The 26336-nt window shown below is 46.6% G+C and overlaps 1 long non-coding RNA gene across 1 annotated transcript in view; it reads right to left on the bottom strand.

Moving 5' to 3' along the window:
• Window positions 1-497: 497 nt before the first annotated feature.
• Window positions 498-26336, bottom strand: part of LOC137520852 (uncharacterized) — a 66663-nt gene continuing 40824 nt past the window's right edge. The window contains exons 2-3 of the long non-coding RNA XR_011021952.1: window positions 15546-15669; window positions 498-664 (exon numbers count right to left, since the gene is read on the bottom strand). This is a non-coding gene — a long non-coding RNA (uncharacterized lncRNA). The remainder of the gene's footprint in view (window positions 665-15545; window positions 15670-26336) is intronic.

Genomic DNA, 26336 nt, shown 5'->3' with positions numbered 1-26336 from the left:
CGGAGGATTAAGGGCCCTCAATTGTTTTCACATGATGCAACGCTAAATCCATCTTTTGAACTGGATAAAGTTTCATTCTCGTTCCCATAAAACTTCAGAAAGTTTGAGGGATCTCAGGTTACACACAGTGACCCAGCAAGGCTGCACTTTTCCCCTCTGCCAGTCTGTCGGACTGAAGTAATCAAACCCAGACCAGCGAGTAGAGCGTTCTGCATAGAAAGTTGCGTCGTCGAACACATGAACTCCCCGGGGCGGCGAGGATCTCAAGCAAGAGAAATCCTTCAAAAATAAAAATGGAAATAAAATAATGCGTCTTCGTAGTGACTTCATCCCGGTTATCAGATGGCGGTCGCTTTTCTGCCTCTGGTTCTGATCAACGTAAATGGCACACTAACTTTATTTATCACAGACGTCAGTGCGGTGCAGAAAAAGTTTTAAACATTACGGTCAATGAAATATGATTTAAATTTATGGTTAAAAATATAACAGCCAGCGAGACTAAGTTACATTTTTTGTGGAGAACAGCTGAATTTTGGATAAAATGACTTTTTAAAATTGTATTTCCTGTAAATGACGGTGTTGTCTGTTGATGATTTTCCTCTGCTGGCTACAAGTCCTCACTAATGGCATCAACTTCATAATCACTTAAAGTGCTTCGAGGGGTCTAGAAAGAGGAGAAACAACATGAGGTCTGAAAAAAAAATGAATGAAGGAACCAATACTAGGTACATTAAAGACAATGTTTATGTGTATGTAAAAGCATTGTAAATTGCTGTCCAGATAAGGGTTGGTTCAAACAGGCTACTGGTGGCTTGTTGGTCAATTGCTTTTCTGCAGGAGTGCAGAAAAGCATTTGACAGCTTCCGGTGGCTTTCATCCTTTTTCACCGTCGCAGGGGGGCACGGAAAAACTGCAATAGTCAACCCTGGAAGCAACGTGCTGCTTCCAGGATCAGCTAAAAGTTGGGAAGAATCAGGATCGGAATGTAGCATTCACACAAACAGTGGTAAATGACAGTACACACACTGTCCATTCACTTGAATGGGCAGCACTTTAACAAGGAGCACCATGGCCAGCGGTAAATGTCCCGTAATTGCCTTTGTGAACCGACCCTAAAGAGAGAGAGTTACTTTTGCCATACTTTTGAAACAGTTTTTGGCCTGAGGAATCTCCCACTGTTTGGACATGTGCCACACATTTCAAAAATGGTGAACACCAAGATTTTGAAGGCGAATTAGAGAACAATAGCTACTTTCCTTCTCCTCATTCATTTAGTCAACTCCAACTCTTCATGACCATATGTACTTCTGCATGCCAGATGTGCCTGCCAATTACGGCTTCTATCAGGTGTTGCATAGGCATGTTCATAGCTTTATAGTACATATACTATCTATCCATCTAGCCTCTGTTGTCCTCTTCTGCTTTTGCCCTACATTTTTCAAAGCATGAAGGATTTCTCCAAAGAACTTGGCTTTCTCATTATGGGCCATATGCAATTCACTTTTTCACCTGAGTTTTCTCCTAGGAGATAATTTTTCTTCTTCGATTTAAAATAACTTTCCAGCACTTTTCAACTAAAAGAGTACCAAAAAGTAGGTGAAAAAGTACTTTCAAAATTATTTTAAGTATTTTCTTGGTTTCTGGTGGCTTAAAAGGCATTTTATTGACAAGTTTAAAATTATCACCAAGGAGAAAACTCAGGTGAAAAAGTAAATTGGATATGGGCCTATGTGTCCAAAGTATTTGAGTATTAATAGTAGTATAAGCCCTTCTACTGAAAACTCTGGCCTTATTTCTTTAAGTATTGACTGGTTGGATCTTCCGGCAGTCCAGGGAACTCTCAGTAGCTTTCTCCAAATCCACAATTCAAAAGCATCCATTTTTCTGTGCATGGCCTTATTTATAGTTCAACTTTCAAAGCCATATGTTACTACTGTTAAGACCATAGCTTAAACTATCCTGATCTTTGTAAAGTGACATCTCTATCCTTTAGTATCTTGTCCATAGAGCCATAGCTTTCCTCCCAATCGTATGGCTGCTGTCACCATCTACAGATATTTTCAATCCCAGGAAGACACGATCTGTTACGTCTACTTTTTCTCCATCTATTTGTAGATTGTTCACTGGAGCAGATGACATGACTTAAAGGACCTCTGTCGCAAAAATCTTCAAATTTAAAATACATGTAAACATATACAAATAAGACGTACGTTTCCTCCAGAGTAAAAGTCACTTACAGTAAGTAGTAAGATTCTCAGGGTTTTCTTTATTTTTAAATGCATCACAGTGGCATAGTGGTTAGCGCTCTTGCCTCGCAACTCTGGGTTCCCGGTTCAAATCCTAGCAAGGTCAACATCTGCAAGGAGTTGTATGTTCTCCCTGTGTCTGTGTGGGTTTCCTCCAGGCACTCTGGTTTCCTCCCACATTCCAAAAACATACAGATAAGTTAATTGGCTTCCCCCTAAAATTGGCCCTAGACTATGATACATGCGCTACACGATACATACTTTATAGACATATCACTATGGTAGGGACTAGATTGTGAGCCCCTCTGAGGGACAGTTAGTGACAAGACAATATACTCTGTACAGCGCTGCGTAATATGTCGGTGCTATATAAATACCTAAATAAATAAATTAAATAAATAAATAGCAGTTGCTCCGTCCAACTGCCATAAAAGTGTGCGGCAAACAGGGAGGCTGGCCAGCATCTTTGTATAAATCTTTTTCAGGGAATATCTTTATAAAGGATAAAGGCCATGCTGAGCATCCCCTATGAAGAGATGGACTAACCCAAAACCTGTCAGTAATGTCAGATTTCTACTACTTACTGTAAGTGACAGCATGGTATGGCTCATTTTACTCTGGAAGAAATGTACTTCTTATTTGTATGCGTTTTAAAATGTAAGATTTTCGCGACAGTTCCTCTTTAAGTTTTTTTGATGTTAAACAGAAGACCAGCTTTAGCACTTTCTTGTTTGACATTCATGATTAAGCTCTTTAATTCTTCCTCAGTTTCAGCCATCAGAGTGATATAATTTCTCGGATTGTTAATATTCCTGACAGATATTTTAATTCCAGCATGTGTCAAGCCATGAAGCTCCCAAGGACAGAAAGATCTCCTCACTGGAGGCACAGACAGCAATAGAAATCAAACTTAGTATCTAACCCTTTTCACAGTATTGAAAAATATGATTTTGAAATTCAAACTAGCTGAGCTTTACATATTTATTTATTACTGTCAGTTCTAAAACCATACTTTAAAAAATGTTGCTTTTAATTTTTTTAATCAGTCGAATATTAAAGTTTACTAAACAGGTACATAATTCTGCTTGTAAGAGGCTCATCTTCTGGGGAAATAACCTTTTTAAGGGGTTTTCATCGGTTCAGGTTTAATGTCTGGTAGGTACAAAATACATATTATTATTTAAAGTGACTCCGAGCTCAACTAAAAAATAAAAGTTGTACTCACCAGGGGCTTTCTCCAGCCCAGTGCTGGTCGGGAGGTCCCACGCCGGCGTCCTGGCTCCTCTCCTTCTCCCCGCTCCGGAATTGCTGACAGGCCGCAGCCCGGGCGACACTCTCCCGAGTGTCGGGCTGCTCCTTCCGCATATGACGCGGATTACGTCACACGCCGGCCGCCTTGCGTCATCACAGCGGCCGGCGTGAAAGTACTGCGCATGCGCGCTTTAATCGCGCATGCGCAGTACTTTCACGCCGGCCGCCGTGATGACGCGAACGAACGTCCGACTTATGAACGACCCGCCGTAATCAATTACGAACAGCATGGATTCTGTGTTTCTATGGGAACAAGTCCCAAATTTGTTTTTCAAATTGGACTGGTAGTTTTTGAGAAAATCGATTTAAAAAAAAAATCAAAGAAAACATGGCTTTTAAACTTGCATAAACAGGTACAAATGGCAGAGGTGACACAGAGGGGGACACTGGAGGCACAGAGGAGGTCCAGGGGACTGAGATGGCACAGTGTTCCGACTTTAGAACAGATTCAAGTTAAGAATGAACTTACGGTCCCTAACTCGTTCGTTAACTGGGGACTACCTGTATACAAAAAATGTCAATGAGCAGAGAAAAATAGGCCCCTCCTTCTCATGGGCTCCATAGCAGCCACTATGGTTGCCATGGTGTGTGCTGCACCCCTAGGTATAGTAATCTTTATGATGAATCTAAAAAAACCAGAAGCTAACCATTAACTAACCAATGACCATAATCACTCTCAACACAGCAAGGTTCCTTTCATGGTCACCCACCAAGCATGACTGGTATCAGCTTACTGCTGGGGGCAGCCTAGTGTACAGGAATAGCCCTCCTCCCACACCACATGCTGCAGCCTAGTTGTAGCTCCAGTGAAAATGTCCTACAATACTAGACAGATGTGAGGGGATGGAGATGACACATATTTGGAAAGCAGGAAATTTGGGCGCCTGCAGCTAATGGAAAAATTGGGTGCCGCCATAGGCGCTAATGAAAATACCGGCTATTGGGCACAAAAAGCAGACATTTGGGTGCCCAATAAATAGCAGGTGCTGAAAATTATCATTTTTGAAATGTATTATTTTTGAAATTATTATTATTATTTATTGTATTTATAAAAGCACCAACATATTACACAGCGTTGAACAATAAACATATACAAGGATGACAGACATAACAAGGTTATACAACATAAAACAAAGTTATACAAGGCAAATTATACAAAATACATGATCATGCGATATGGGCTGGTTAGGTAGGCCCAGTAATGCAAGTACAGGCTGTCATAGGACAGGAGCACACGATCCTGTAGATTGCACTAGGGAAGGGAGGACCCTGCCAGAGGTTTAAAATCTAAAGGGGTGGAGAGGAAACACTAGGTGGGCCATCTTAAAGAGGTGGGGTTTGAGGGCTTGCTTGAATGTGTTGAAGGAAGGAGCAAGTCTGATGGGCGAAGGAAGGGCATTCCAGAGGGTGGGGGCAGCTCTTGAGAAATCCTGCAAGCGGGCATGGGAGTAGGAAATGCATGGAGCAGTGAGGCGAAGGTCATTGGAGGATCGGAGGGGGTGACCTGGTGTATACCTGTGAACAAGCTCCGGAATGTAGGTAGGGCAGGTTTTGTGCACAAATTTCTATGCCAGGCATAGACTCTTGAAACTTATCCTGAAACGGATAGGGAGCCAGTGCAGGGATTTATAGAGGGGAAATGTGGATGCGGAGGGGTGCAAAGAATGGATGAGTCTTGAGTCCTGAGGTTACGTGTGTGGGTGTTGAAATGTATCGTTATTTATTGTATTTACTTTATTTGCAGTGGGGATAGGGTTGTGGGGAAGCGGTTAAGGTGAGGCATCAGGAGGGTAGGAGTTAAGGCCGAGCGCCAGGAGGGGGGGTTTAGGGTTAGGCAACAGGAAGGGGGTTTTAAGGTTAGATGTCAGGAAGGGGAGTTTTGAGATTAGGCTTTAGGAAGGGGGGTTTTAGGGGTAGGCATCAGGAAGGGGGTTTTAGAGTTAGGCATCAGGAAGGGGGGTTTTAAGGCTAGGCATCAGGAAGGGGGGTTTAGGGTGGGGCATCAGGAAGGGGGGTTTAGGGTTAGGCGTCAAGAAGGTGGGGTTTAGGGTTAGGAATCAGGAAGGGAGGGTTGGATTAGGCATCAGGAAAGGGGGTTTTAGGGTTAGGCATCAGGAAGTGGAGGTTTAGGGTTAGGCATCAGGAGGGGGGATTTAGGGTTAGGCATCATGAAGGGGGGGTTGGATTAGGCATCAGGAAGGGGGGTTTAGGGTTAGGCATCAGGAGGGGGGGTTTGGGGTGGGTCATCAGGAAGGGGGGGTTTAGGGTTAGGCATCAGGATGGGGCGGTTTAGGGTTAGGCATCAGGAAGGGGGTTAGGGTTAGGTGTCAGGAAGGGGGTTTAGGGTTAGGCATCAGGAAGGGGGGTTTAGGGTTAGGCGACAGGAAAGGGGGTATTAGGTTTAGGTCTAGTGAAACACATGAGCGCGCGTAATCGCAAACACTTAGTGCTTTTCGTAGCAATTTGCAGTAGCCATTCCGTAGCGATTTTATATTTATGCCTGGTGATTTTGGAGCGTTTCGCTTTAGCGATTTTGTAGTTCTTCTACACTTTGATCTGGAAGTAAAAAGCTTTTGGCAAGAAATGATTTGAAAAATCGCTCAGTGATTTTTTAAGCAATTTTACAGTTTTCTTATACTTTATACTGTGGTGTAATCAGTACAGGACCCGCATTTGTTTTAGGGAAAAAAATCACATTGGTCTGGTGTGAAGTAGCCCATAGAAAGACATCAGCCAAGTGCTTTTCAAAACTCTAGCGCTTTTGAAATAGAGGTGTACCGAACGGTTCGCCGGTGAACGGTTCCAGGCGAACATTGGGGGTTCGCGTTCGCCTGCGCCAGGCGAACTTTTCCGGAAGTTCGATTCGCCCCATAATGCACTATGAAGGTCAACTTTGACCCTCTGCATCACAGTCAGCAGGCACATTGTAGCCATTCAGGCTACAGTAAGCCCTGGAGCCCCACCCCCCCTTATATAAGGCAGCCTCCGGCGGCCATTACAGTCACTCGTGTGCCTGCTAGAGAGAGGAAAGGGACAGCTGCTGCAGACTTTTTCTCTTAGGGACAGATTAGTTAGGTTCTAGGCTGCTTTGCTTGTTCCTGACTGATTAATATTGCTTTTAAAGCACCCAGCAACAGCTCTTTTCAGAGCTCAACCTGTACATTTTTTTTTTCTGACACTTTTGTTGCATGCACAGCCTTGCTAATTGATAGTGTGTGTGCCACTGCCAGCAGCCCAGCACATTCAGTGACTGACTGCCTGTGTGTGTGACAGGGAGCTGCACATTGTACTACCCAGTACTGCATATACCCCAGTACCTGTTGTGTTTACTTAACCCACCTCATCACTGCATATACCTAGCTTTGTGTTGAGTGAACCCAGCTCACTGCATCTAACTACCCAGTACCTGTTGTGTTTACTTAACACACCTCATCACTGCATATACCTAGCGTTGTGTTGAGTGAACCCAGCTCACTGCATCTAAGTCTAACTACCTGTTGTGTTGAGTGAGAACCCACCTCACTGCATCTTAAGTACCTTTACTGTATACTGTTCAGTGAACCCAGCTCACTGCATCTAACTACCCAGTACCTGTTGTGTTTACTTAACCCACATCATCACTGCATATACCTAGCGTGGTGTTGAGTGAACCCAGCTCACTGCATCTAACTACCTGTTGTGTTGAGTGTGAACCCACCTGGCCACCTCACTGCATCTAACTACCTGTTGTGTTGAGTGAGGACCCACCTCACTGCATCTTAAGTACCTTTACTGTTGAGTGAACCCAGCTCACTGCATCTAACTACCTGTTGTGTTGAGTGTGAACCCACCTGGCCACCTCACTGCATCTAACTACCTGTTGTGTTGAGTGAGAACCCACCTCACTGCATCTTAAGTACCTTTACTGTTGAGTGAACCCAGCTCACTGCATCTAACTACCCAGTACCTGTTGTGTTTACTTAACCCACCTCATCACTGCATATACCTAGCCTTGTGTTGAGTGAACCCACCTCACTGCATCTTAAGTACCTTTACTGTTGAGTGAACCCAGCTCACTGCATCTAACTACCCAGTACCTGTTGTGTTTACTTAACCCACCTCATCACTGCATATACCTAGCGTTGTGTTGAGTGAACCCAGCTCACTGCATCTAAGTCTAACTAACTACCTGTTGTGTTGAGTGAGAACCCACCTCACTGCATCTTAAGTACCTTTACTGTATACTGTTCAGTGAACCCAGCTCACTGCATCTAACTACCCAGTACCTGTTGTGTTTACTTAACCCACATCATCACTGCATATACCTAGCGTGGTGTTGAGTGAACCCAGCTCACTGCATCTAACTACCTGTTGTGTTGAGTGTTAACCCACCTGGCCACCTCACTGCATCTAACTACCTGTTGTGTTGAGTGAGAACCCACCTCACTGCATCTTAAGTACCTTTACTGTTGAGTGAACCCAGCTCACTGCATCTAACTAACTGTTGTGTTGAGTGTGAACCCACCTGGCCACCTCACTGCATCTAACTACCTGTTGTGTTGAGTGAGAACCCACCTCACTGCATCTTAAGTACCTTTACTGTTGAGTGAACCCAGCTCACTGCATCTAACTACCCAGTACCTGTTGTGTTTACTTAACCCACCTCATCACTGCATATACCTAGCCTTGTGTTGAGTGAACCCAGCTCACTGCATCTAATTACCTGTTGTGTTGAGTGTGAACCCACCTGGCCACCTCACTGCATCTAACTACCTGTTGTGTTGAGTGAGAACCCACCTCACTGCATATAGCTAGCATACCCCCGAGATGGACAAAATGGACAAACCAGGTAGAGGAAGAGGTAGAGGCAGACCCAGAGGAAGGCCACCAGGCACCGGCAGGTCTGTGGCTGTGCGAGGTGGTGTTGCTGTGATTTCATGCGGACCTGCCCCAAAATACAGTGCTCAGAAGAAGGCACGTGCCATCACTTCCCAAAATCGTGAGGAGGTGATTGAGTATTTAACACAGAACACCTCATCTCCCGCAGCCACCAGCGCTACAACAAGCACCACATCCACTGCATTTGACACTTCGCAGGAGTTATTTGGTGGTGGTGGTGAAATCACTGATTCCCAGCCACTACTGCAACAACAACAAGAAGGCGCAGGTACACCACCTCATACGTCTGAGTTAGGTGGCGATAGTATGGACGTAACGTGTGTGGATGGGGATGATGGTGGACCACCTGAAGTTGGTGCACTTGAGGAGGTGTCTGAGGAAAGCGCAGCTGGCCAGGAGGATTATGATGACGATTATACGGATACCACATATGTTCCCGGTAGAGGAGATGACCAGGGGGACAGTTCAGAGGAGGAGTCAGAGAGGAGTAGGAGGAGACGACTCCATGATAGAAGCAGAGGGAGCTCGTCCTCAGAAACAGCTGGGGGCAGTGTCCGGTGCCATGTATCGCCAGCTATGGCCAGGGAGCAGAGCTGGGACAAGGTCCTTCAGCACCCAAGGCTGAGACACCAAAGTGCGCCCCTCCATCCCTCCCACCCCAGTCATCACACACTGATTGCTACTAGACTAAGAGGCGCCCCAGGGCCCCCAACCTCCCTAATACCTTTATCTCTAGTTATCTGACTTGCAGTCATTGCCATGTATCCCCTTTTCCTATTTCTTTCTGCTTCAAACACAATTGGGAATGACAACTGAATGAATTGTGCGCCCCATCCTACACTGCGCCCTGAGGCTGGAGCCTCTCCAGCCTCTGCCTCGGCCCGGCCCTGCCAGGGAGCACACATGCCCTTCAACGTCAGCTGCTGCTGATGCCACCGTAGCGCCATCACCCCAGGGGGCCTCAGCGGTTTGGAAATGTTTTCACGTGTGTGTCTCAGATCGGAGCAAAGCCATCTGTTGTCTCTGCCAGCAAAAATTGAGCCATGGAAAGGCCAACTGTCACGTAGGGACAAGTGCTTTACGAAGGCACCTGGAGAGAAGGCACAAACAGCTATGGCAAGAACACCTGAGGAAAAGAAGCACCCCTCAAAAGACAAGCAGCGGAGAACAACCGTGGCAGCCGTCACAGGGGGCTTCTGCTGCTCCACGTTCCCATGGTATTGTTCGTGGCTGGGGGGGAGGAAGAATGGATACACTTTTAAACAATTTAAAAATAAAACCATCTAAACTTTCAAACAATTTAAAAATACAACCATCTAAACTTTCAAACAATTTAAAAATACAACCATCTATCATTTTCAAAAAATTTAAAAAAAGGGCAAAAAAACTTGCCCTCCGTAAAACATTCTTGGCAAATGCTTTCGACTTGGTTTGTCTTCCGCTGGCTCAAGGGTCCATCTGACCACAGATGCCTGGTCTGCAAAGCACGGTCAGGGCAGCTACAGCATGGGTCTCAGCAGGCTCCCACTTCGGGCCGCAATCCAACCTTCATTCCCCGCGGTGACAATGGCAGACTTGCCCTCCATAACGGATTCCCGTTAAAGGATTTAAAGTTAATTCATTTCAAATACACAGCAGGGCCTCGAAAGTCCGCCTCCTGTATTGTTATTTTTGATCACTACCTCGGGGCGGGCGTGCATGCCTACCTGCTGCCCTCCTTGGATGTGTAGTGGTAGCCGTTTCTCAGGCTCCACACCGGATTCCATCCCTCATTTCCCGGCCATTACCCGGGGTCACAAATGACAGACTTGCCCGCCTCCATATGATTCTCGTGAAAGGAATGTGGTGTCATCTTTGCCCGCCATAACTGGTTCTCGTTAAAGGATTTAAAGTACATTCATTTCAAATACACAGCAGGGCCTCGAAAGTCCTCCTCCTGTATTGTTATTTTTGGTCACTACCTCGGGGCGGGCGGGTGTGCATGCCTGCCCGCTGCCCTCCTTGGATGTGTAGTGGTAGCCGTTGCTCAAGCTCCACACCGGATTCAAACCTCTCATTCCCCGGCCATTACCCGGGGTCACAATGGCAGACTTGCCCACCTCCACAGGATTCTCATTGTAGCGGTACTGAACAAGTACACAGCAAGTAGAAAATGTAAATTAAAAACAAAACGTAAGCTTTTTAACAATGCCATGGAAAGTTGAGAAGGAAGTCACACATTACCTGACATCACTGAGTGAGGAAGAGCAATCACGCCATGTTGCGCAGTAGTCCAGCATGGCCGTCACTACACAAACAGCTGTTTGCGGTGCGTTACACAGTGAGTTTGGTGTGTCAGTGTGAAGCAGTACTCTAATTACACTCCCTGTTTTATGTATACACATGCAAGATGTTTGAAAGCACGTTAGGCCTGCAATTTAGCATTCAATGTGATTTCTGCCCTTAAAACGCTGCTTTGCGTCACATCCAGATTTTTCACCGGGACTTTTGGCATGTATCCCACTCCGCCATGCCCCCCTCCAGGTGTTAGACCCCTTGAAACATCTTTTCCATCACTTTTGTGGCCAGCATAATTTTTTCTATTTTTCAAAGTTCGCCTCCCCATTGAAGTCTATTGCGGATCGCGAATTTTTCCGCGAACCGAACCTTCTGCGGAAGTTCGCGAACCCGGTTCGCGAACCGAAAATCGGAGGTTCGCGACATCTCTATTTTGAAAGTGCTCAAAAGCATTCTTGGTGTGACTGTGAACCAGCCCTCACACATTCACAAATCTATGCACACACACATATGCACATACACACAACATGCTCACAACGGCACTTGCACAAACACATGCTCATACACACACAAGTCCATGCACCCACATACACACATTTACCAGGGCTGCTCAAATCTGGATCCGGGAGACATCCGGATAGTTCTATCCCGATATCTCGCAATTACCTGTGCGGGGTGGGCACTGGGTTTTACCTGTCTGACGTCTTCTTCGGTCCATCCATCGGCACCTCCCACGATGCGGTCCAAGCGGCGGTCATTACAAACCCTTCCGCCTTCCGGGTTGAAGGAGGAAGTGTTTGTAATCACGTGACGCGGGTGGAGCGCATCATGGGAGGCGCCGAGGGACGGACGAAGAAGACGTCACACAGGTATGAATGACACCCCCCCGCACAGGTTTACTGGGAGATATCTGGATAGCAACTATCCGGGTATCTCCCGGATCCGGATTTGAGCAGCCCTACACAATACTCAGACACAAATGCATGCACACACACACACTCATATACATAAAAACAAACACACATGTATGTACGCACACTTTCACACTCTCTCTACCTCCATCGGTTAACTGCCTTTAAGTGAAAATGTATTTTTAAGCCCCATATCTCTCCTTGCCTAGCCACATGCAGTAATTTATGACAACGAATGGCTATGATGAAGGTTACAGTAAATTCTGGAAAAAAATTATTTTATGGGCAAAGATTGTCACCTCATCGTCTGCAACAGCTGAGCGGTGAATCAGACATTCGGAATTTAAAATCAATTATTTTGCTCAGTTCCCTTTCCATCTCGTAATGGAAATTAGAATACTTTAATTCTCACTTGGACAGTCTCAGGGATGTATTTTGGCAGCCAATCATCTTCTCTGAGTTCAGTGTAGTTGGCTTAATCAGATTGGTTCTTCAGAGTCGGTGCGAGTGCTTTCCTTTCCAAGGGACAGAGTTTTATTTTTGTCATGGAACACATTTGTACGATGTGGGGGTAACTGCAAATTGCTGGGGAGGCCACCGCAAAACTCTGATGGGGCATCAGCACTGAGCCCACTTCCGTAATAATGCCTGTCCCTCTACCCTTCCCTATAGATAGAATAGGATATTATAGCATTTAGACTTATCATACATTGCATGGACATAGACCTGCACAGCAGCAATTGCTAGCTATGGTTGTTGTGCAACTTTACTAGGGAAGGCCCCGCCTAGGAGAACTCATGGAGAAGCATGTGATCAGTGTGATCAGCTGATAGATTTGTAAGGTTCTGTAAGGTTCTGATTTGCTGTGATGACTTCCTGGTTTAACACATGACCATGATTAGCAAATCAAAGCCCTACAAATCTATCATCTGATCAAACTGATCACGTGCTTCTCCATGAGTTTTCCTAGGTGGGGCCTTCCCTAGTAAAGTTGCACAACAACCATAGCTAGCAATTGCTGCTGTACAGGTCTATGTCCATGCAATGTATGATAAGTCTAAATGCTATAATATCCTATTCTATCTATAGGGAAGGGTAGAGGGACAGGCATTATTACGGAAGTGGTCTCAGTGCTGATGCCCCATCAGAGTTTTGCGGTGTGTACAGGGGCGTAGCAATAGGGGGTGCAGAGGTAGCGACCGCATCGGGGCCCTTGAGCCAGAGGGGCCCCGAAGGGCCCTCCCTCAACGACGGTATTAGCTCTCTATTGGTCCTGTGCTCATAATAATCACTTCTATAGATACTTTGAATAGTGGTAATCATTAACAAACTGTTTCCCATTCCCTTCTTGCACCTCTGACACTGTAGTTGCCATTGGCAGGTTTTGGTGCACCATATCAATTGTTATGTATAGAATTCTTGGGGGGCCCCATTGTAAAACTTGCATCGGGGCCCACAACTCCTTAGCTACGCCACTGGGTGTGTACCATGCTTAAAGTGTACCAGAGCCCCCCCTCCCCAAAAAAATTATACATACCTTTGGCTTCCTCCAGCCCCATCAGCTCGGATCGCTGCCACACCGCCGTCCTCAGATGTCTGCTGCGCCGGTACCGGGTCCCAGCACTTACGTTAGTCGGCTCCAGTCTACGCAGGAGAAGTGCGCTCTTTGCGTATCTCTCCAGCAGCTGCTGGAGAGATACGTAGAGGGCGCACTTCCCTTACGTCAGACAGGCTCCGACTGACCCGGTACTGGCGCTGCAGACGTCGGAGGACGGCGGCGTGGGAGTGATCCAAGCTAATGGGGCTGGAGGGAGCTCTAGGTATGTATAAATCTTCTTTTTTTTTTTTCGGGACCACTGAAGGCGGAGGTTGCCAACATTGGCGAACATCCTTACTCATGCTGGATTTTCACCTGAAATTGTCAGTTTCAGGCAACAAAAATCTAGCTTGAGTAAGCTAAAAAGTCTCATACGCACCCTAGAGGGAACTCAGCCAAGGTCACTGATCAAGGCTGCTTTAACTGCTTCCGCCGAGAATCTGCTGTGTGCACAGCCGAAGCAGGTCATTTGTGTACCCAGCTGGCTGGTAAATTGGGTGGCGCATAGACCGCAATGTAAATTGTGGCCCAGTGTACACTTTGGGTGCCGCAGTTTGATTAACAGTGATTGGCTGTGGCAGCAAGTGATCGGCTGTGGCAAAATGTGGTTCAGGTGTATCGGAAATGGTGGTGGTACTCAGCTATACTATAGCAACTACCAACAGTAACAAGCTTGATATTAAAGATACACAGAATATTTCTGTAACAAACTTATCTGGTGTTGTCTCTGGAGGCTGCTCTGACCATGTTGAGCAGCTGCAAGAACCTTCCTCTTCCTCTTTGTTCAGACTCATCCCTGGCTCCCCTGTAGATGTGAGTCAGCGTGTTGTTTCTGGCAACCTCCCTAGGAGGACGCGTGCAGCTCAGACCTGTCTGTTAAGGAGGCGTGTCTGAGGTGTGTCAGCTGATTCCTGCAGTCAGCTGACACTTGCTGCAGGGATGTTGCTGATTGGTTCGATTTTCCTGGGGGCTTTGTCTGTGATCTATTCCTTCTATATAAGCTCTGGGTATTCAGTTACTCGCTGTCCGTTATAGCTATCAGTTCGCTGAGCACTGGACCTTGCCTTGCTATTGTGCCTAAGTCAGCTAGTTTTCAGCTCTGCCTCATCCTTCCTGTACTGCAGACATCTGACACTCGGTTTTGACCTCGGCCTGTTAACGACTGATTTTGTCTGACTCCTAGTACCTCCGTTTTTGATACGTGTATGACCTTTGGCTATCCCCAACTTCTCAATTTCTATACATCTGCTAGTATCTAGTGCCCAGGCATTACAATTTCTCTGTTTGTTTCTCTTAATAATCTATAAGTCGTCATAAAGCAAGAAATAAAATGTATCACTCTCTGGGCCCCCCCATAACTTCGCTGGGTTTAATGCAGTGACACATTCCTTCCACATGGCACATTAGTGAAGATGCTGGCTGTGCAGGCAAAACAATTTAAAGTCATCACTCCCATCTCTGTAACAGCTGACATAATTCACGGCAGCTTTCTCAGTGAAACATGAGTAGAGGTTCAGATTAAAGATTACATAAAACATCAAAGTAATCACAGGCACAGCAGTGATTGTTAAAATAGTTGAATTGTAAACAGATTATTTAATAGGAATTGCTTTTCTTTCATAAGAAAAGCAGAAATGACACAGAGCTTCCTGCAGCGAATTGGGAGCAGGTATTCTTTTAACACTACAATACCATCTAAAACATACATGTCAAACTCTGGCCCACAGAGCCATTAAATGTAGCCTGCAAGTTGTTTCCCCACTTTGCATTATGTTTGGCCCACTCGAGACCACCAGGGAAGCTATACTGGAGGTGAAGCCCTAGATCACCAGGGAAGCCACATGGGGGAGGGAGGGGGAAAGCACTAGACATCAGGGAACTATTTAGGGGCAGGGAACTGTATAGCGTAGGGGGGAAGCATTAGACCCTAAGGAACTGTTTTAGGAGAGGGAGGGGGGGACCATTAGACAAAAGGGAACTTTATAAGGGAGGGAGGTGGTTACTTGACATTGAGGTTGACCCATGTCTTGGTCCCAGTGTTGACACACCTGATAGGGAAAAAGAAAACTTTAATTTTGATTATTATGGAAAGAATGAGAAGAAGAAAGGAGAAGAGTGGACAAATGTAAGGTCCAGAGAAACTCTCAAAGTCGGCAGGAACTGAGTAAGGAATAGTAACAGGCAAATGACAACACTGGGGTTCCCAAGAGGATCGCCCTGCCTGTCACACTCCACCTATAACGAAAGCATCGTTTTTTTGAAGGGATTAGGAGTTTTAGGAAATCATGGTGCTGAGACCTTTGAAGTGAGGAGTCTTTTGTTTACCTTTTGCTATTGTAATAACATTCCGCCACCATCTTTAGCTCTTGCTTTGATTGCAGCTTTTCTCTGGGTTTTCTCCAGGGATCTAATCAGCGTCACTCGTCCGTGACCTGGCGAATTATCCCTCCTGTACGAGATTAAATTAATAGACAGCACACAGCCCATTTATAAACCTGGTTAACTTTTCTTCACTGCCAATCCTCTTGCAGAGCACACCATCTGCCGCAGCGGCCCCTGCGATCCCCACCACCGCACAGCACACTAATTGCATGTCATTGACTCTCACGGTAGTCCATTACCCTGTAACAGACGTTACAGACGCAATGTTTCATTTGCACCGGGAATGGAGGGTCTGAAAGGGGGGGGGGGGGTAAATATGGTTCTAAATATCATTATAGAGCCTCTTATTATTTCTGTGCAGTGGGGGGATTGTTTCCAGACAGCGTTTTAATCAACTTGTTGAAGGAATAGATCTGTCGTGTTTAGATTGCGCCCCGGGGGAAGAGTCAATCTTGAAAGATTCAAACCACAGAGTAAGGCCAAGACCGATATTAAATTGATCATTAACCCTGTCTTAGCCATGCAGGCTCCATGGGCAGATGAGTGAAAGTTTTAATGGAGGGTTACCACATCAGAAGCAAACCTCCCCTTCCCAGAATTATTTATTATGTGCAATATAGGGAGCAGGGCTGGTCCTAGAATTTCTGCTGCCTGAAGCAAACTTTGGAGGATGCACTGCCCTCCCACCTATCAGATGTCACTGCTACTCGAGTGCAGGGATTTGTCCGATCACAGTGCCATGGTCCAACCTGCGAGATCATTGGTACCAGTTAGAAAAAGGAGCAGCGGGAGGCTGTGATTGGCCAGTCTGGTTCCAGCACCGCCACCGGATTGGTCGTGTGCAACAGCTTCCCTCCTTACTGGCCATGGTGATTCCCTGCTGTTGATGGGGTTTTACCTCCCTCTCCTCATCTGTCTGCTCCTGTGCCCCATTGTGTTTTTGTAGCCATTCCAGAGCAGGATCATCCACCAGGAAACCTAGGTAGGTGCTTGGGGGTTTGGTGGGTGGCAAGGGGCCTAACCTGCCCACCTTCTTTGACCTCTCTCCCCGTCAGCTTACCAAAAGGACCACAAGGGAGCTCCAAATCTACTACCTAGCCTAGGGCCACATTACTTCTCCGAGCCAAACTGCCCCTTCTGTCACTGTAGCCACTGTGCCCCATAGTGTGTTACTGTAGCCACTGTGCCCCATAGTGAGTCACTGTAGCCACTGTGCCCCATAGTGAGTCACTGTAGCCACTGTGCCCCATAGTGAGTCACTGTAGCCACTGTGCCCCATAGTGTGTCACTGTAGCCACTGTGCCCCGTAGTGTGTCACTGTAGCCACTGTGCCCCATAGTGTGTCTCTGTAGCCACTGTGCCCCATAGTGTGTCTCTGTAGCCACTGTGCCCCATAGTGTGTCACAGTAGCCACTGTGCCCCATAGTGAGTCACTGTAGCCACTGTGCCCCATAGTGAGTCACTGTAGCCACTGTGCCCCATAGTGTGTCACTGTAGCCACTGTGCCCCATAGTGTGTCTCTGTAGCCACTGTGCCCCATAGTGTGTCACTGTAGCCACTGTGCCCCATAGTGTGTCACTGTAGCCACTGTGCCCCATAGTGTGTCACTGTAGCCACTGTGCCCCATAGTGTGTCTCTGTAGCCACTGTGCCCCATAGTGTGTCACTGTAGCCCCTGTGCCCCATAGTGTGTCACTGTAGCCACTGTGCCCCATAGTGTGTCACTGTAGCCACTGTGCCCCATAGTGTGTCTCTGTAGCCACTGTGCCCCATAGTGTGTCACTGTAGCCACTGTGCCCCATAGTGTGTCACTGTAGCCACTGTGCCCCATAGTGTGTCACTGTAGCCACTGTGCCCCATAGTGTGTCTCTGTAGCCACTGTGCCCCATAGTGTGTCACTGTAGCCACTGTGCCCCATAGTGTGTCTCTGTAGCCACTGTGCCCCATAGTGTGTCACTGTAGCCACTGTGCCCCATAGTGTGTCACTGTAGCCACTGTGCCCTATAGTGTGTCACTGTAGCCACTGTGCCCCATAGTGTGTCACTGTAGCCACTGTGCCCCATAGTGTGTCACTGTAGCCACTGTGCCCCATAGTGTGTCTCTGTAGCCACTGTGCCCCATAGTGTGTCACTGTAGCCACTGTGCCCCATAGTGTGTCACTGTAGCCACTGTGCCCCATAGTGAGTCACTGTAGCCACTGTGCCCCATAGTGTGTCACTGTAGCCACTGTGCCCCATAGTGTGTCACTGTAGCCACTGTGCCCCATAGTGTGTCACTGTAGCCACTGTGCCCCATAATGTGTCACTGTAGCCACTGTGCCCTATAGTGTGTCACTGTAGCCACTGTGCCCCATAGTGTGTCACTGTAGCCACTGTGCCCCATAGTGTGTCACTGTAGGCACTGTGCCCCATAGTGTGTCACTGTAGGCACTGTGCCCCATAGTGTGTCACTGTGCCCCATAGTGTGTCACTGTGCCCCATAGTGTGTCTCTGTAGTCACTGTGCCCCATAGTATGTCACTGTAGCCACTGTGCCCCATAGTGTGTCTCTGTAGCCACTGTGCCCCACAGTGTGTCACTGTAGCCACTGTGCCCCATGGTGTGTCACTGTAGCCACTGTGCCCCATAGTGTGTCACTGTAGCCCCTGTGCCCCATAGTGTGTCACTGTAGCCACTGTGCCCCATAGTGTGTCACTATAGCCACTGTGCCCTATAGTGTGTCACTGTGCCCCATAGTGTGTCACTGTAGCCACTGTGCCCCATAGTGTGTCACTGTAGCCACTGTGCCCTATAGTGTGTCTCTGTAGCCACTGTATTCCATGGTGCGTCACTGTAGCCACTGTGCCCCCTAGTGCGTCACTGTAGCCAGCCACTGTGCCCCATAGTGTGTCACTGTAGCCACTGTGCCCCATAGTGTGTCACTGTAGCCACTGTGCCCCATAGTGTGTCACTGTAGCCACTGTGTTACTAATTTTTGTTTCAGCAAAGGTGACAATATCCCGGTAAAATTTGTTTTAGTAGTTAAGGTGAATGAATTTCAGATGATTTTGGGGTCAGATGTGTCAGCAGTATCTTAAGTTACAGATTGCCCAGCAAGCTCATGATGAGCTAGAACTCCTAGGAGTGTGTAAGGGCCTGAAAAGGACCAAAAAGACTTGTTACTAAAATGCTGCAGAAAAAAGACATTTGCCTCCTTAAAACAGAAGGTATAGCACTCTAAACTTGCAGGGCTGGGTCCCTGTTTCAAATCCCAGCCAGGGCATTAGAGTTTGTATGTTCTCCCCGTGTCTATGTGGGTTTTCTCCGGCCACTCTGGTTTACTCCCACATCCCAAAAACATACAAATAATTTAATTTGCTTCCTCCTAAATTGGCCTTATTTCTCAAACTGACCATATTCCAGTTGAGTCCATCACCGTTGCGGTGCTCGCATCGCAACACAGAAAACGGCATTCATATGACCCTGCTTCAGAGTACGTCGTCAGGGTCATATGCATAGCACCGCCCCCCCCCCCCCCCCCCCACCACCGCACGCCCTTTGCCACCGCCCCTTGCGCAGTGAAGTTATCCCTGCAGGTCAGGAAGTACATCACTGGTATTTCCCGTCTTTCCCTGTTTTATTTGCACCATTCTGTGCATGCACAGCGCATCACCGCCGCCAACATATTTAAAATCCCTGCGTCACCCATTGACTTACGTCGCAGAAGTCCGACGGTAATGCGCTGTTGACTTTCAAATGGGAATTTCCGGCACAACGCAACACGGTAAGTGTTGTAACACAATGCACACGTGCAAGACAAGTGTAAAAAGGGCCTTAAAGAAACAGCAACTTATAAATACTGATTCCAAAAGCCAGCACAGACTTCCTGTTAACTGTGTCTGGGCATAATAAGAATCCCATTCCAGTACCCTGCAGGGTGTCTGTATCATTGGAATAGATAGGACAGAAGATGAATCAGAGAAGCACCAACCTTGTCTATAAAACGTCACTCTCACATTTGTGCTACGACTGCAGAGGAAATGATTTAAATAATTATTTCCACAGAGTTTTATGAGCTGCTATTTTCAAAATTCCAGTGAGTCAAGCAATCATGAAAACAGTGTGTGGAAGATTTATTCTGTGATTATTTAATCCACATGATCGTCCGGAAGAATCTAATTACATTAAGTCATCTGAGAGTCACACGATGGCCGTCTCTAGAGGTACCCTGGTACTTGACAGAACTTCATTCCCCCAACTTCTCACTGACCATTTCAATTACAGGCAATGCAAGATGGGAGGAGGCACTCCGATTAGGATACAATACGTAGTGAGAGGCGGTAAGTATTAGGAACAGTCTTACCTCATGATTTTTATTGTTAGACATTAATAAAAAGACAATATGTTCCACGTGACTTGCCCACTTCCTCAGGTCAATACGAGACAGTGCTCACCAGGGTCGGTCTAAGTGCCCCCAGCTTGGAAGGGGGGGGGGGCAGTGGGCACAGAGCGGCGGGGAGGGGGGTAAGCCTCCCCCCTCCCTCACCTGGACACCCCCCCCCCCCCCAGTTTAGGTAGGCAGGGCTATAAGTGTCCTCAAATCAAAAATGACATAAACTTTACTGGGATACCTTCAAGACGGACATCTAGTCACACAAATGAAAAACATTTAAAAATCAATGAATAAAGGCTCATCCGGATGTCCACCAACACTCGCATTCAGAACTCCCTTTCACTCCTTCACACACCAGCACTCATATCCTGGGGTCTATTCAGAAGAATGGGGTACAAATCACCCTATTAACACAGCTTCACTGTATGGATGTGCACAATCCAACTATTTCCTCAGTCAATGGGTTGGTGTAACTTTAAGGGACAAATCTGAAGCGCAGCTCTCAGCATAAATGTTAGTTTGATCGCGGTTGACGACGTGAAGATAAGTTACAAAATGAGGAGCATGATTTTTAGGACGACATCAGGAAAAATGTACTTTTTTTAGAACAAGAGGATGAAGAAGACGAGGAAGCGGTAAGTCCAAAGCGGGACAAAACATGAGGTTCAGGCAGAGGTGCCGCAGGGAAGGGAGGGAGCCAGAAGGGGAGAGGAGGGTTAGTGACAGGAGAGATGAGGGGGGAACCCAGGAGGGGTCGCAGTCAGAACAAACAAAAGTAGGAATTAATGTGGTTAACCTTACAGATTTCAGACTTGAACCACGTCATATCTCCCTCTTGTTGAAGGGTCTCACTTTTGCACCTGTCCTAAAGGGCGATGAATTTACGATCTACAAGTCCTTCTCTTCTTCAGTCGGGTCCTGTTAAAATTAATGTATAAAAATAAGGAGACCTCCGCAGAGGGATTAGATGATCAAAAGAAATATGAATGTCTGAATCTGGATGAAAGGGAAGCCATAATACTCCTAGAAAGTTTGTGGGATAAAGGACATGTAGATCTTGATGAGGGGAAAGAGGATACAGCAGATGCAATACCACTGACAAAATTGAGGAAGAAGTCAAGATTCATGCCACCACTGAATTCAAACAGATACATCTCAGTGTTTATGGACACATTTAGTAATTAACTAAAAAGAATAAATATTTTGACCCAGTGGCAATGCAGAATCTGACAAAAGAAGAGAAATTAGCTTTGAGAGAACTAAAAGAAGCAAAGGGAGTTATTATAAAACCGAGTGACAAAGGGGGAAATGTAATCCTGTGGAAAGAGGAAGAATATTTATTGGAGGCTAATCGCCATTTGATGAACAAAGATATTTATAGATGTATAACCCGGGACCCATTTCCCCCTTTGGTTGATAAAATTAATGGCAAATTAGATGAGGCATTTGGAGAAGGTTTGATATTGAAAGATGAGTATGAGTACATGAAAATCTATGAGTATGTAAGACCAACGCTGTACTTCATCCCCAAACTACATTTAAAAAAAATCATGTCGGGAATCGGCGGACCCATGGAACGAATTGGTAAATTTGTTGACCGAAAGTTGAAAAATCTTGTCCAAAATCTCCCATCGTATGTCCAGGCAGAGCTGGGACAAGGTCCTCCAGCACCCAAGGCTGAGACACCAAAGTGCGCCCCTCCATCCCTCCCACCCCAGCCGTCACACACTGATTGCTATTAGACTAAGAGGGCCAAAGGGCCCACAACCTCCTCCAACACCTTAATATCTAGTTATCTGGCTTGCAGTCACTGCTATGTATCCTCTTTTCTTATTTCTTTCTGCTTCATACACAATTAGGAATGACAGCTGAATGAATTGTGCGCCCCCTCCTGCACTGCGCCCTGAGGCTGGAGCCTCTCCAGCCTATGCCTTGGCCCAGCCCTGTGTCCAGGACTCCAGGGATGTGATGTCCTAAATGTCATCTTGGGGTTCGGGGTTCCCCCGGGGGCCCTCCTGGTGGGGGTAGACGTTGAATCATTATATGCACGTCTATTCCCCACCGGGCAGGACTCGAGGCTGCTTCCTTCTTCCTTGGGGAGACGCATCCAGCGTTGGTGGAACATAACCAATTGATTGTGGACCTCTTGCAGTTAGTCCTGAAAGAAAATTACTTCCTTTTTGGGGGAAGGTTTTACCACCAGGTGACAGGGACATTTATGCGGGCGGCGTGTGCACCATCTTACGCCTGTCTCCACCTGGGGTACTGGGAAAGACGGGATGTATATGTAATGGAATTGTTCCAACGCCACGTCGCCCTATAGATAAGATTCATAGATGATGTGCTGGTGGTGTGGAGAAGTGGCAAAGAGGAGCTGAGGGAATTTATAAAACAACTAAACAAAAATGACAAAAATATCAGTCTAACCTATGTTTGTGATGAAAAGGAGATCTCGTTTCTGGATCTTAAAATTGCGATCAGAGACAGTTCTATAATAAGCTCCACTATATAGAAAACCGACTGCAGGAAACAATTCTCCATGTCACCAGCCAGCATCCCGGGCACCTGGTGAGGAATATTGTTTAAAGAAAACATGTACTGAAAAAACGTCCCCTGGGGAGTACTCACCTCAGTAGGGGGAAGCCTCTAGACCCTATCAAGGCTTCCCCCTCCTGTGTCCCACGGCGGTCTCGCTGCAGCCCCTGGAACGCACAGGCGACAAATCCGACAGCCTGTGCAATATTTACCTTTTTGGGCTCTAGCGGGGGCGCTGTTGTGGCTCTTTTGACGGAAATAGGCAAAAATAGCCGATCTCCATCGGGCCTGCGCAGCAGAGCGCGCCACGACGGAGATCGGCTATTTTCGCCTATCTCCGTGGGAAGAGCAGATACTGCTCCTGCGCTGGACCCAAAAGATAAATATTTACATCGCCGCCACTCCGGGAGTATTTTCTCCGCCGCCGTGAGACCAAGGAGGACGGGGGAAGCCTCAATAGGATCCGGAGGCTTCCCCCACCCGAGGTGAGTACCCCCCAGGGGAGTATTTTTCATTACAGATTTTCTTTAAGAAGGAACTGTTCTGAGGAGGATGAGTTCTATAAAGAATCAAGGGAACTCTATGCACGTTTAAGGGAGCGAGGGTACCCCCATAGAGTTCTGAGGAGGTGCTGGCGGAAAGAAAAAAAAACGTGATCGAGAAACCCTCCTTGGTCCAAAGGAAGGGGATGGGCCGAATACCGCCCCCAAAGAAAGTATTGCGACACAGTTTGGGTCCCATTGGGACGGTTTGAGAGAAAGCCTAACCAGGGTCAGGCCTATCTTGGCGGTATCTCCAGAAATTGCTGGGATCGTGGGACCTCGCCCCATGATCGCAGCTAAGAGAGCAAGAAATGTAAAAGATTTTCTAGTTTCGGCTGAATTTCGAAGCAGAAAAGAGGAAGATGAAAGAAAAACCTGGTTTGGAGCTAGACCCCCACCCAATGGGATGCATAGATGTGGGAGGTGCAAAGTCTGTCCTTATGTCCAGGAGATAAAAACATTGTGGGATGCAAGACATGAAAAGGAGTACAGAATAGGAGCATTCATGAACTGTGAGACCACTGGGGTAGTGTACAGAGTGACATGCTCCTGTGGTCTACACGGGTATTCAAGACTAGAATCTTGGAACATATGTCCAATGTTAATTGCAAAAATGAAAATAAGGGGCCTTTGAGAGAACATTATTAACAATATCATGGAGGCAGGGCCGGTTTAAGCAACAATGGGGCCCCAGGGCAAAATAAACCTGGGGGGCCCCCCCCAACATATACCCCGGAACAAAAATCGGCATTAGGGGACCTTATTTGCAGCTGGTATAGTCAGGGTGTGAAGACCCAATCGGTCGGAGCTCCACATTCTGGCTATCCCAGCCTGCATGGGGAACAAGGGGTTAAAAAGTTTCAGGAGGGGGGACCCCACATAATTTTTTTTTTTTTAAATTCCCACACTCTAAACATAAAAAAAATAAAAATTGGGAAAATAGGAAAAAATGCCAGGGATGTTCATACAGCCATATTGCGGCTGTATAGCGATTCCTGGCCAAAGCGTTGCGGCTGCGCATAGACCCCCTGGAAACCCCGTCAGGAAATTTATTGCGCTTTCGTTTAAAGCATGTAAAATTACACTACCGTTAGGTTTGCTACTAAAAGTGACATTTACCGCATTTAAAAGTATACTTTTTTCCTTCGAAACTTTAAAATTGATTTTCTCAAAAACTATAAGGTCTTTTTGAAAAATTGTTTTGTCCTCTTATTCCTAATGATCTCCTTAACATATCCTGCAAATTTAGGGTTTCTAGCATTTAAGGTGGATTTGCTATTAACCATTACAGTCGGCAGGTTTTTAAATGTGTATTTTTTTTCCTTTGAAACTTTAAAATCGATTTTCTCAAAAACTATAATGCAGATTTGAAATTTTTTTTTTCCTCTTGTAGCTACTGGGGGCCCCTACAAGCTCTGGGGCCCTGGGGCAGCTGCCTCCTTTGCCTTAATGGTAGCGCCGGCCCTGCATGGAGGGAGGTTAAAGGGCAGCACTGTGACAGTATTAATGTCTATTAAAAAAGGAGTGAGAAAGCTAGATATAGAGAGAGAGCTACGACGTGCTGAAACAATGTGGATTTATAGATTAGGCACCTTATCACCAAATGGTTTGAATTCTGAGATCGATTTCTCGGTATATTTGCAATAAAACTATCTTTATCCCTTGGGGATCTAATAAATTGGATCTGGAACTGATATGTCAGACAATATGTATATTGTAGTCTGTGAAGGGACCGGTGTGTTAGCAAGTAGGATATATGCACGCTTGATATTGAATTTCTATCCCTCTTTTTAGAATGAGGGTAATATGCATGCAGTGTGCTTGTTTCTCACCTGCCCCTTTAAATTGTTTAAATTTGCCCCCTCCAAATTTGCAGCCAGCAGTGGCAGCGAGTGGGAATCACTTACCGAGAGTCAGATAGCTCTGCGTGCCGCTGCTGATCTGGTCTCCTGCACTGCACTGTCCAATCACACTCTCACAGGAAGTACAGTGAGAGCGTGATTGGACAGTGTCAGTGCAGAAGACCAGACTAGCGTCACGCAGAGCTATCGATCTGACTCTCGGTAAGCTATACCCCACTGCTGCCGCTGGCTGGCTGCAATTCTGGAGGGGGGAGCGCGGAAGGGGGAGCCCTAGGTGAGGGAGCCCTGCCTCTCTGTCCCCACTGCCCCCTTTTCCTGCGCTGTGCCCCCTCCTTCTCAGCACTGGGGCCCCCGGCAGCAAGAGGCCTACCAGGCAGAAACCCGAGCTCCCGCCGGGCCTGTCCGAACCTGGTGCTCACTATATAGAAATCCACAGATGCTGTGCTGCAGACTCAGGGAAATAATCCCTGGAAGCCGGTGCCAATACCTCGATCCGGTCACCAATCCCAGACCAAACGTTTTAGCCAATAATAAATGAAGAGACAGCATGCCACAAGCTTGATGCAATTAAACTTTGTATTGAGACAGGTTACACTACATGTTGCGGACTACTCCTCCTTCCTCAAGACGAGTAGTCCTGATGCGGCACACCACAGTTAAGCCTGTGGTGAGCCGCCTCTTCATTTATTGTTCTCCAATACGAGACAGTGTCTGAGCTATATATCTTCGTTTCATAGTACCAATTGGCATTTGGCGTTGTGAAACGGAGATAGATAGCTCAGACACTGTAAGGAAGCGGGAAGGTCCCGTGAAACGCAGTCTTTTTATTGATGTCTAACAATAAAAATCTTAGCCTCTTATCACGAGGTAAGACTGTTCCTACTACTTACCTCCACTTACAGCTGATCGATCAATTTCCGGCTGATTTCGATCAATTAGCTCGATCGGTCTAGATGGAAAATCTAGATCGATCTGCTGCTGACAACAGATCGATGACCCATAGAGTTGCATTGGTTCTAATGGTGCAATAATGCATTTCGATCAATTTTCAATAGATTTCATTCTGAAATCTATTGAAAATCTGTTCCTAGTGTGTGGCACACATCAGATAGATTCCTGTCAGATTCGACCTGACAGGAATCTGACAGGAATCTGATGGTCGAATCTGCTGCAAACCCATAAGTGTATGGATCACGTTAGGTGGCAGGTTGGGTTGAGGCAGGAGAAGGAAGATAACATTAGGAACAGAAGTGGGAGTTAAAGACAAAAGAAATACTGAAAGCCCAATATAGTGTAGTATGCAAAACAAGGGGTTGGAAATAAAAAGTATATAAAGTATATACTCACAAACGTGGGTTACCGCCTAGGCAACCACTGTATAGGCAGGTGAGGAGATTAGACCTGTCCTCACTCAGGATTAAAAGTC

The sequence above is a fragment of the Hyperolius riggenbachi genome, chromosome 6 (assembly GCF_040937935.1).
Source record: "Hyperolius riggenbachi isolate aHypRig1 chromosome 6, aHypRig1.pri, whole genome shotgun sequence".
NCBI classification, from domain to species: domain Eukaryota; kingdom Metazoa; phylum Chordata; class Amphibia; order Anura; family Hyperoliidae; genus Hyperolius; species Hyperolius riggenbachi.
Note: the sequence above shows the minus strand (reverse complement) of the source record. Positions and strands in the feature narration are given on the sequence as shown.